Raw genomic sequence first — 11,820 nt, 5'->3', positions numbered from 1 at the left:
GTATATCCGCGGCATTTTACATAAAATGAATTTATTGTGAATAAAGGAGAAAAATTTTGCCTTTACCACTTCTCTCCCTCAATGATAGCAACTCCGATTTCATGCGCAGCAACTCCCAACTTTCTTCATCGGTCAAACAACGCAGTTTATGTTGATAACCATTTGGAGCAACATATGCTGCCACGTGTTCATTACGAGTTGTAAGCAAAATTTTGGATCCATGCTCCGAAACTGGGATTGCGTCTTTTAGGCAATCCCAAGCTTCCAAATGTCATCGAGGACAATCAAACATCTCCTAGCTCGCAAGTGCTGTTGAAGCAGCCTTGCTAGCTCATCTTGTTTGCTCTTCATTATCTGTTTTCTGTTTTCAGGAGTAAGCTTGAGTAGAATGCCTTGCAAGAGATCGTTTGGTTGCCATTGTTGTGACACACAAACCCACCCAAGCACAACCTTTAAAATAATGCTTCAATCTTTCATGGTGATATACCTTTCTAGCAAGAGTGGTTTTGCCTATGCCTCCCATGCCGAAAATCGAAGCCACACTTATTTTGTTCTCTGTTTCACCCTGATTCAGCAAATATTTGACTAGCACCTGAATATCATTAGGCAGTTCAACCACATCCTCCTCAGCCACAAAGGAGTAAGTGTGCCTTAATTGTTGCTGGCTGGATTGAGCACTCGACTCTCCTTCCTCCGTTCTGGTCATTAAATTTGCATACCAGCCAAAATTTTTGACGAGATTAGAGATCCTAGTTCTGAGACTTTGAATCTTTAAACCCAAATCATGAATGGTATAACCTTCTCTGGCGATGCAAGCAGTCCTCTTTAGAGTATGTGTAAAGCCTCTGTTGCTTGAAATTGAAGCCCTCAAAGCATAATCTTCAACCAAATCACTTGCTTCATAAGCGACCGCTCTAAATTCCGGGAGGCACTGTTGTATAGTGTCCCTTGCAGTCTGTTTCGTATCTGCATATCTTAAGAACATTTGTATCCATCTGAGATCATCATGAAGGAGTCTGACTTGCTCGCCAACGCCTTGTAGAAACTTTCCTTCTTCAATAACCAATTTACTTATATTCTGCACTGCAGAGGATAGGATTGAGGATAGGCTTTCTGCCATTTTGGATGCGATTATGGTTTGACTCTGCAATGGATGGAATCCACTAGCAAAAGATGATGGTTTTACTCTTACATAGATAGCAAAGGGAGCAATTTATCTTCACTCAGATATTGACAAATATTAGAAGACCTTCACATATCTTGACGCTGAAGTGTGGAAACTTTTACTTTGTATGCTATTGAATTTCTCCGGGAACAAAGCCTTTTGAAATTGGGATAATTTCACAAACCTCCCCTGAGATTTTTGATAATTATAGATAGCTCTCCTCAAATTGTAAAAATTATATATACTTCCCCTACTTTTACTGTTTAGTAACAATATAAGTCTAGTAAGATAGATTTTCTTACAAAAATTCTAAAATATCCTTTTGTACAGAACTAGGAAAGCAAAATATAGTATTCTCAATCATTTTCTTCTACACTTTGCACAAATCAACAAGTTTAATCTAAGACAATCATCCAAGGATAAGTTCTAAAATTAAATAGCCATGCCAAAAAAAAAAAACACACACACACACACAAAAACCCCATTGACAACCAATTTTTATATCCAAAATTAAATATCAATGCTTAAATATATTTTGAATACAAGCTAATCTGATCTAGAATCACCATTACAACTATTCTATGGCCTTAAAAATACTATTATCTCAAAAGTAAATAATAAATTCTATCTCCACAATAAAATTATAATAAAAAATTTCTAATCCAATGAAAAAAATTCTTATGTAATTATTGACATTTTATGAAATCTTTTCTTGATGACAAACAAAATATGATAAATTCCATATTTTTAGTTTTTTCTATTTCAATTATCAATTTTATTATTTATTTCTCTATCACTACGAGTCTCTTGATTTTCTTTTAGTTTGACACATAATCTGTTCCCTCTATTTATTTTGTAATTTCAATTTGCTAATATCCACAAAACTAAAAAAATAATAAAAAGACATTATATTAACTAAAAAAGAAAAGAGCGAAAATAGACATGAGATAGAAAAATAGATTTTTTTTTTGGGTTTTGTAAATTATTGTCTTAAATTTAAAATTGTTTACCAAGTGGAGTGCATGATAGGCATTTTACTATGTAAAGGGCGGTAAGTGTAAAATTTTAAATTTGAGGGGAGTCGAGTGAAATTTTCGGATACCTCGAGGGAGGTTTTTAAAATTATCCCTTTGAAATTTCCACGGGTGCATTATTATTCTTGGGCCCCACACACGGTGCTGACCAACTCGTTCCGTCCCCGTCCCCACGCAATGCATTATTAGATTATTACCGTGCATTTTCACGGTGCACCAGACCAGACCACAACAAAATAAATCGAAGTGGTACGGCGCTGGCCTGCCAGAGCAGAATAAATTTGGTTCGGTTAACGAGCATTATTGCTAGAAAAAATAAAAAAAAATCAGATTAAAACTAAAATGTATAATCAAATATGTGTTCGTATACTTTTTATGATTTGATGTATATAACATAAAAAAATTTATTAAAATTATGATTGTGATATAAATAAATAATTTGATCCATATATCCAAACACACTAGCAAGAGAGAAAATTGAAAGATTATTTTGTGAAATACTAGTACGGTGAAATATATCAAATAAATGGGAAGAAAAGAATTAGAAAATAAAAACTGAGGTCATTTTTGTCATCCTATTAAAAAATTGAGTTTTGTAAAGTTGCCACCCTTAGTTATTATTTAGGGTTAATCACATTTTATTCCCTTAAAGAATACTTCATTTTTCAGTTTACCCCCTAACTTTTAATTTTGTCCACTTAACCCCTTTTAGGACAAAATTGCCCTTGCATTATTTTAACTTTTCATTTACCTTGTTTTCCTTTCTTTTATTTCTTTTTCTCTTTCTTCTTTATTCAATTCTTCCTCTTTCCCACAAAAATTTTCACCTTAATGATTAAAATTAAAAAAGAGGAATTGCAGAAATCTATCTTCTTCTTAAATGATTAAAAAAAAAATATTCAAATCACTTTCCTAAAATACAATTTTTTTAGCCTTTCAATTCTTTTAATTTTGGGTTTTCCTCTTTCCTTTCTAGTTTCTCATTTTATTCTCAAGAAAATATCATAAGATGAGATTGTTTTCCTTTCTTTTATTTCTTTTTCTCTTTCTTCTCTCTTTCATCCTTCCCAATAGAAATTCCATTTCAACGAAAATTTTTGTTTTGAGTTTGTAATTGCATATTTCTGGGTGAATATTTACAAGGTATCAAAAACTAATTTTGATTTTTTGCATGATGCCACGTGTCACAAATTTCAATTGATGATTATTAATCAGGTTACAATTTCATCTTAAGATATTTTCTTGGTGATTAACCCTATTATTTATTGCTTAATCATTAATGTCCAACGCGTTATCTTTTTGGCCATGTAAATTAAGGACGCTCGACTTTCATATAGTGGTCATCATATAGTGGTCATTATATATTGGTCATCGAAGGACCAAAGGATTAAAATAATTTATCTTGCTTCAAAATCAAATCCAAAGTTGGATGATGTTTTATGACAACATGATATCGACTCAAAAATGTTTTCAGACAAAGCCACGATCAACAATGACTATCAGCTCTATAGTGGGAGGGGATACGAATCACACGATACTGTTCACACCATACAATTACCATCAGCTCCACAATAGAAGAAAGGGACACAATACCTACTGCGTGGTGATGACAGGACACAATACCTACTCAAAAATTGAAAGATTATTTTGTGAAATACTATTGTCATGAAATGTATCATATGAAGGGAAAGAAAAGAATTAGAAAATAAAAAATGAAATCATTTTCTCATCCTATTTATACTTTACTTGCGTGGTCGTTGTGTTTTGTAAAGTTAATCATGTACATGAAGACCCTAATCATGGCTGGGATTTTACTCCATCATTTGATCCCCAAGCCTGCTGTTGTTAGATGCATATTCCCTGGCTCGAAGAGTCCTTGCCAAGCCCAAGTTTCTCCAGAAAGGATACTTCGAGTCCAAGTAAAATTAATGTTCGTTTGGGAGTTCAATACCAATATTCGTTAGAATTACTATTTTTCTGGAGTTTTTTAAGAAAAATATATTATAGCAATTTAATGTATATGAGGTAAAAAAGTATTTAAAAAAAATATGTTTATAAAAAATGTATAAAGTTTGATTATCCTTCAACTTCGTCAATCACTTCAAGAAAAAGTTTATTTGCCTGAAAGACACTCTAGCGATGACTCCATAGCTGTCAGAGTTAATTTCTGTATGTATTCTAGGGGCACTCACAAAACTAATTTGAACCTTGAGCAATATTTTTTTTTTGTTATTATTCATTGTTTAATCATGAATGTCCAATGTGTTCTCTTTTTGCCAACGTGAATTAAGGTTGCTTGACATTCATATACTCGCCATTATACTTTGGTCATTGATTTTTTTTTTTTTTAATTTCAAATTGGTAATCAGACTACCGTAACATCCCACCCATTCCATCTAATTTAATCCATTCGTAAATGGTTTTGTCAATCGATGATCTCATGTTTAAAAAAAGTTTAGTTACTTTTACCTTAATAGTTTAGTAACATCATTAAATTAATTATCTAATTAAGGCTTATTTTTCAGCAAAATAAAATTTTCATATTTGTAAGCTAAAATAATTAACTTAAAAAATGATCCCCACCAGGAATAATTTTCCTTTCCCACAACATTTTTTTTTTGCAACTTTTGTTTTAGACAGCCTGTTGGAAAAAGCTACAACTGATAAGTGTGACTCCATGACATTTGTAAAAAGTTTTTCGGAGTTCAGCCTTGCTTTGCAGTTTGCCGGCGAATCAGGCTAACGCTTAAGCTATTAATTAATTTCTATCCCTTTATCTACCAAAAAATAAAAAAGTGAATGAGGGAGTAGGAGAGCGCACAGGGAACAATAGGAGCATTTCTTCTTTCCTTGGTCCGATCCTTTAAAAGGGCCCAAGCCCAATGAACAGTGCCGCGTCGTCCCCCAGGTGTTCTGCTGGCAAGATTGTGATCCCCTGCCAAGTCTAGAGGCAATTTGGTCTTGTTGTGTTGTTTGTATTTTTGTTTCTTTAGTTAGTGGTTCGGGTCCTATATCTCTCCCAACAACAGTTTATTCCCGTTTTGTCATGTCATGTGTTTTGAAAAATTCAAAAAATATGATGATGGCTAAGGATGAGTGTGCATATTTTTGTGGCAGGCAAAGAAAGTGAGGGTCCAATTTATTTTTTGTTATTTGTTTCTCTACAGTAGTTTATAAATTAATAATATAAATATGGTCTGAGACAATTTTGTATTAATATAAACATGGTCAAATAAAAGATTCTAGAATAAATATAGACATGGTCTGGTGAAAAATTCTAAACTAAAATTTGCTCCAAATTTGTTTCCATCTTTGTTTTCCCTCTTTTTCTTCTTTACTCAAATTTAGTTTAATGTTTGAATGGCTATGATGTGATGAAAAAAAATGGCAACATGAATCCTGCTTCAAAATTCCTATTACATTCCTCGCTTTTCTCCTTCCCTTCTTTATTTAAATTTAATTTATTGTTTGACCAACCACAATGTCACCATAAAATCCCAGCACGAATTTTGTTCCAAATTTATAAATTTTATTCCACATATTGCAATTGATATTAAAAGAAAAATAAAGGATCTCTTGATTAGACACTTATTTAATGCTTTCTAGACAAATCTAATATTATTGTTTGTGTACATTATTTATTTATTACTTAATTTTAATATAATAATAATAATAATATATTTTGTATTGGATATGGTAAGCTCCAATTGAATGGCTAATTACTCAGAATATTGGCAAAAAAAAAAAAAAAAAAACGAAAGAATGGGGATCTGACAACCCCATGTACAAATCTATTGCTGCCGAGCTGGAAAACCAAATAATAATAAAAAAATTGGAAAGACACAGCCCGGCAGCTGTTGAAATTTTTTTTTTTTAAAAAAATAATGTCCAGAATATGAAAAACATACATCTTAGCTGACAATTGAATAATTTTTTTTTTTAAAAAATACTGGTTTTACATGGCAAAATCAAGTTGGAGAAAAAATGATGAATAGATACATCTTAGCGTCCAAAGATCAACTTAATAATACATGACAACTTTATTCCAGAATATGAAAAACATACAAGATAATTACAATACTGAAAAATACTTAAGTTTAGGAAGATAAATAAAATTAAAACAACTTGGCTTCGAGTTTAAATCTGGCGAATTGTCCTTCTTTTAACATGTGGTACGTCTTAGTTTTGGAGATGAACTCTAAATGTTCTTTCTTTGGTTAGTTTTTGGTTGGCGAACCATATGTCATGCAGTGATTATACACAAAATTGCAGATTGGAGATTCGCGTTTTGTGCCCATTGACTGCTAGTCTAAGAGTAATTTTATCTTGGTCCAGATTAATTACTTGCCATGTTTAGATCTTTGGCCAATTAAAAAGCTCTATAAATAAAATTATGGAGTTCTAAACTCACTAATTTTATATTAAATACAACTTGAATAAGAATGTGGAGCCTTTATTTGTTCAATTAGTGACATTGATTAGTCAAACGCCAACTACTGACTCAAAAAAAAAAAAAAAAAGGAAAAAAGGCCTACTACTGACTTGCTTTGTAGTTGCTGATATTTCTTGCCAATTAACTGTTCGATTTCGTATACCCGTAACCTTGTCAACTTAGACTGGCCGTAAAAATTACTTTTTTTGTTTAACCACCTACTATCACATTTACTTCTACCTCTATTCTTATACTTAATCACTACTGTTGAATAATATATTGGTATATTTTATTTGGATAAATATCAATTTTCTATGCATTTTAAAAAAAAAATAAAATCTTATACATAATAATTTTAACGATTAACTTTCAAAAATTTGAGAAATGCATCTTATTGTAAATTGCATGACATTTTTTGTTTCAAAATGGATTTTTTTTAATGGTTTAACATAACATAACAATAATTTATTTAACAAATCTGTCTTCATCGATTTTTTGAAAAATTTTTTAACTAAAAAAATCGTCGGACTTAGTATTGTCATGTTTGGTATTAACACATGGAACAGCTACTTTTTTCTTTATTTAGCATGCTTCCCTTTTGTTCAAAATTATTAGACATTATTTGGATTGTTGTTTTCTAACGAAAAATTTTTATGTTTTTTCTGAATATATTTTCCAATTACTTTTCTACTTCATATACATCAAACCGCAATAGTGTATATATATATATATATATATATATATATATATATATATATATTTCATAAAAACTTCTAAAAATAACAATCCAAATGCGACAACTTTGATTGGTTGAGATCAAACTACAAAGTACTTTTGAGGCCCTTAAACACAAAAGTGGCACATGATTTAATAGGTCTTTCAGGCATGCTAAACTGAGTTTTAAAATATGAGAGCATTTTGGAGTGATCATAATGATTAATGGACGTCATAAGCTATTCATAAGAAAAGAATTTGCAATACAACTCTGACAAGACTCTTTTATCTTGGTATTAAAAATTTGATTGGCAACTATAGGTGTAAGATGAATGTTCACATAATTAACCCAAGAAATGACATCGGTATTGGATTCACCTTGGTGAATATTGGCATAAAATTGATGGACCATTCTAGAGTAAATGATGCAAGGAAAGTGTAGTAGATGAGCCCATTTTTTAAAAGCAAATTAATCAATGATTCAATAAAGCTTGTATTGCCTAAAATCAGAAATACTAATGGTGTTTTGGTGGATGAAGCCCTTTTGGATAACAAGAGAATACGTCTCCTCAGCCGATTTGTCAATGAATTTGGACAATTGTTATGGCTGTGGATTGGTTGGGGTCGTTCGTGCAGCACTCCTTTGATCCTTGATGACATTTTGCCACGTTGGAGTTTGAGTGGAAGAAGCTCTTCATCCTGTCCCTTGTTCGGTGGCTGAAGAACTCCTAGGTCTAACCATGATACTTAATGCAGATGTAACTAGATGCAAATGGCCTGTAACTACCTCTGTTGAGTTGGGAGAGAGGAATTAATAGAGCTAAGACTCACGAAATTGAATCTAGGAGGAGTTTTGAGAATTTGGTAATTTAGGGCAATCCTCCAATTTTCAACAGGGTGTTGTTTCGAAATGAAATTTTCTTGAAAATTGAGGTTTTGATAGGCAGACTTGATTTGTGAGAGAAATTTGAAGCGATTTTGAGCTTTGATGGATGAATTGGAGAGAAGATAGGAGTTAAGTGTTTTGCTTTGTCCATCCGAAACTTGGAGTATAAATAAAGAAATAAGTGTCCAAAAAGTTTATAACCAACATTTATTGAGTGTTGGATGTCCGACTGAAGTAAATTCGCCCGACACCTCCATCCGATCATATGGCAGACGTCCGTTCTTAAGTACCGAACGTCCTATACATGTCGATGCAGAGAATTTCAAGAAGTTCTTTCCAAAACACCCAATTTTGATCTTAAAAACACAAATTCTTTCCAAGGGCCATGTTTTTGTTAAAATATCTGCTATTTGATCTTTTAGACAAATATAATTTATACAAACTTCTCCTTTTTGAACCACATCATGAGTGAAATGATACCTAATATCTATATGCTTAGTTCTAGAATGTTGAATGGGATTTCTAGTTAAATTACTAGCACTAGTATTATCACAAAACATAAGAACACACTCAAATTTTAAACAAAAATCAAGTAAAGTACGTTTCATCCACAATAATTGAGCATAACATGCACCGACCATAATATATTCAAGCTCCACCACAGACAAAGAAATACTACCTTTTTTTTTTACTAAACCAAAAAACCAAACAATCACCAAGAAAATGACATGTACCACTAGTACTTTTTCTATCTATTCTACATCCAGCAAAATCAGCATTCAAAAAATCAACCAAAGCAAAATTCTTAGATTTAGAATACCACAAACCATAATTCAAAGTGTCTTTCAAGTATCTAAAAATATTTTTAATAGTAATTAAATGAGACTATTTAAGGTGTGATTGAAATCTAGCATACAAATAAACGGCAAACATAATATCCAACTTACTTGCGATTAAATAAAATAAACTATCAATCATATCTCTATAGGAATTTCTATTTACTTTTGTACCTTCTTCATCCTTATCAAACTTGATCGAAGTGCATATTGGAGTTCCCACTTGTCTTGAATCTTTCATGCCAAACCTCTTGAGTAATTCTTTCATATACTTGATTTGGTTGATGAAAGTCCATTCTTGAATTTGATGAATTTGTAATCTAAGGAAGAAATTCATCTTCCCCATCATGCTCATCTCAAATTCCTTTTACATAATGTTGGAATACTCCTTGCACAAATACTTAATAGTGGCATCAAAGATAATGTCATCCACGTAAATTTAAACATTAGAAGATCATTTTTGCAATATTGTGTAAAAAAATGGTATCTACATCTCCTCTTTTAAAGCCATTTTCAATCAAAAAATCTTTCATACCAAGCTCTTCAAACTTGCTTCAAACCATATAAAGCCTTTGAAAGTTAAAAAACGTGATTTGGAGACTTTTCATTTTCAAAATTGAGGGATTGATCAACAAACACATCTTGATCAATAAAACCATTTAAAAAAGAACTTTTAATAGCCATTTGAAACAATTTAAAATCTTTAAAGCAAGCATAAGTAGAAACATTGTAATTGATTCCAATTTAGTTATGTGAGTAAATATTTCATCAAAATTAATTTTCTCTTCTTGAGTATAATGACGAGCGCAGGGTATACATACAACAATTAGTTCATCCACAGTCAAGTTTTACATTTATAAATCTTAAATACCCCACATGCGATTTTTCTGCAAGTACATAAATCGTGAACTAGTATAGGGTATTAAGGGTCGATCCCACGGAGAAGATTTTCAATTACCGTTGGTTTTCGAATTTCTTTATTATATAGACTACCATAAATGTAAAAGTTAAAATAAAACTAGAAAACTCATAGAGGTATGGAATTCCTTACTACTCTTGCAAATGAGATTACTGGTTAAGTGAATGCTATTATCTTGGTTAGTTATGGCGTAATTTCCTTATGTATGTGAAACCTACTTCTATAGTGAATTAACTATACTTGTAATTAAGTCATACCTACTCTTGTGGTTGTGAATTAACTACAAGCTCATTTCTTCTATGGAATTATATGAAACAAGTCACTAAAACCACAAAAGTGCTCCTTTACTCTCATGAGTAAACTCCCTAGGTTTATCACTTCCTTGAACTAATGTTAAATTTCAATTCTTATTGCAAACTTAACACCTTAAGATTATCACAATTAATGGTCAGTTAATCATGATTAGAAAAGCAAAAGTGATAAATAACTTGTTCAAAACAATGTTATCAAATAATCAAGTAAACATCACTAACAAGATATAGGAAGTTCATTCATAATTCTAGACATATACTTTAACTAAACATGATAAAAACACAAATCCAAATTTGTATTATAGATAAACATAAACTCAAATACAAAAGAGAAAGTGATAGGAGAGAAGTCACCTTTGTCACATGAGCTCCATCTCTCCATCTTTACTCCTCCAATATTCATTCAAATTTAACTACAAATACAAGAAGGATAACTATACTAACTACTCTATACTATCCTAACTAATGAACTAAGAAAATTCTAGTGAAAACTATATTTTTTGAGGAGTTTCTCTAGCCTTCCAAAGTTCTCAAAATGGTCTACAAAGGCTATAATTTATAGAGAATTCAAGAGTCATATGAGTTGTTTCTAGTTGTCATTTTTGACTCTTAAAACTCCTAAAGATTGCTTCTTAAAATTTCCATGCACCATCTGATCAATTTTAGCAGGAATCTCTGCAAAAAAAAAAGTGGTCAAAAAGGTCGTGTGAAAAGAGCACAAGTTGCATAGCAAGTTGCAATCAAAATCCACTAAAATGCGGGTAGAAAACGCGGCCTATGCCCATATTTTGACCCCTCGTTTTACTCTTTTGCAGGTTTGTATTTTCTAAGCAGAATTTATCCTTACTCTGTTTTTGGTCCAAATTCCATGCATATTTGCTCGATATTAGAGACTGAACTAGCTCTTGTGTAAAATATAAAATATGAGCTAACTTTCCAATGCATCAAGAATCATTCAATTTGGAGGTCTGTGGACCAATAAATGACCAAAATACCCTCAATTGGGCAGAGCTCTGTTTTAGTTTTTGACAAAAGAGTTTCATTTCTATATTTCAACTTTTTGGCTAGGAAAATGATTGAATTGGACTTCAATGTCTCATACCAAATGTAGATCTGCCTCTTAGCTTCAAATTGGTATAAAAATCACCTCAATCTAATATGTTTAGCTCAAGATATAGCCAAAATACCAGAAGATGTCAAAACTGGAAAACTTGCTTCTTGTATACTAAGTTGCATTTCATTTCTTGTTGTAACGATCCCACATCGGCTAGGGAGGAGAGTCCTGGTCGCTTTATAACCTGTTGTGGGTGTCCCCCCACCTGATCGAGGCCTTTTGGAAGGGTACTGGGCTTCTTGACTTGCGGGTTTGGGCTCTTCATGTGTTGTGGGTTATAACCCCACCTCCAAGAACAAAACCCACGACCTTCTGGGTGGCTAACTGTGGGACAATATTGATCAAAGGTGTTAGAGTTGGTATCAGAGCCGACTCCTGACCCTAGTCTACCAGCGAGGACGCTGGGTCC

This window comes from Coffea eugenioides, chromosome 11, assembly GCF_003713205.1.
Source record: "Coffea eugenioides isolate CCC68of chromosome 11, Ceug_1.0, whole genome shotgun sequence".
In the NCBI taxonomy this organism is placed as follows: Eukaryota; Viridiplantae; Streptophyta; class Magnoliopsida; order Gentianales; family Rubiaceae; genus Coffea; species Coffea eugenioides.
Note: the sequence above shows the minus strand (reverse complement) of the source record.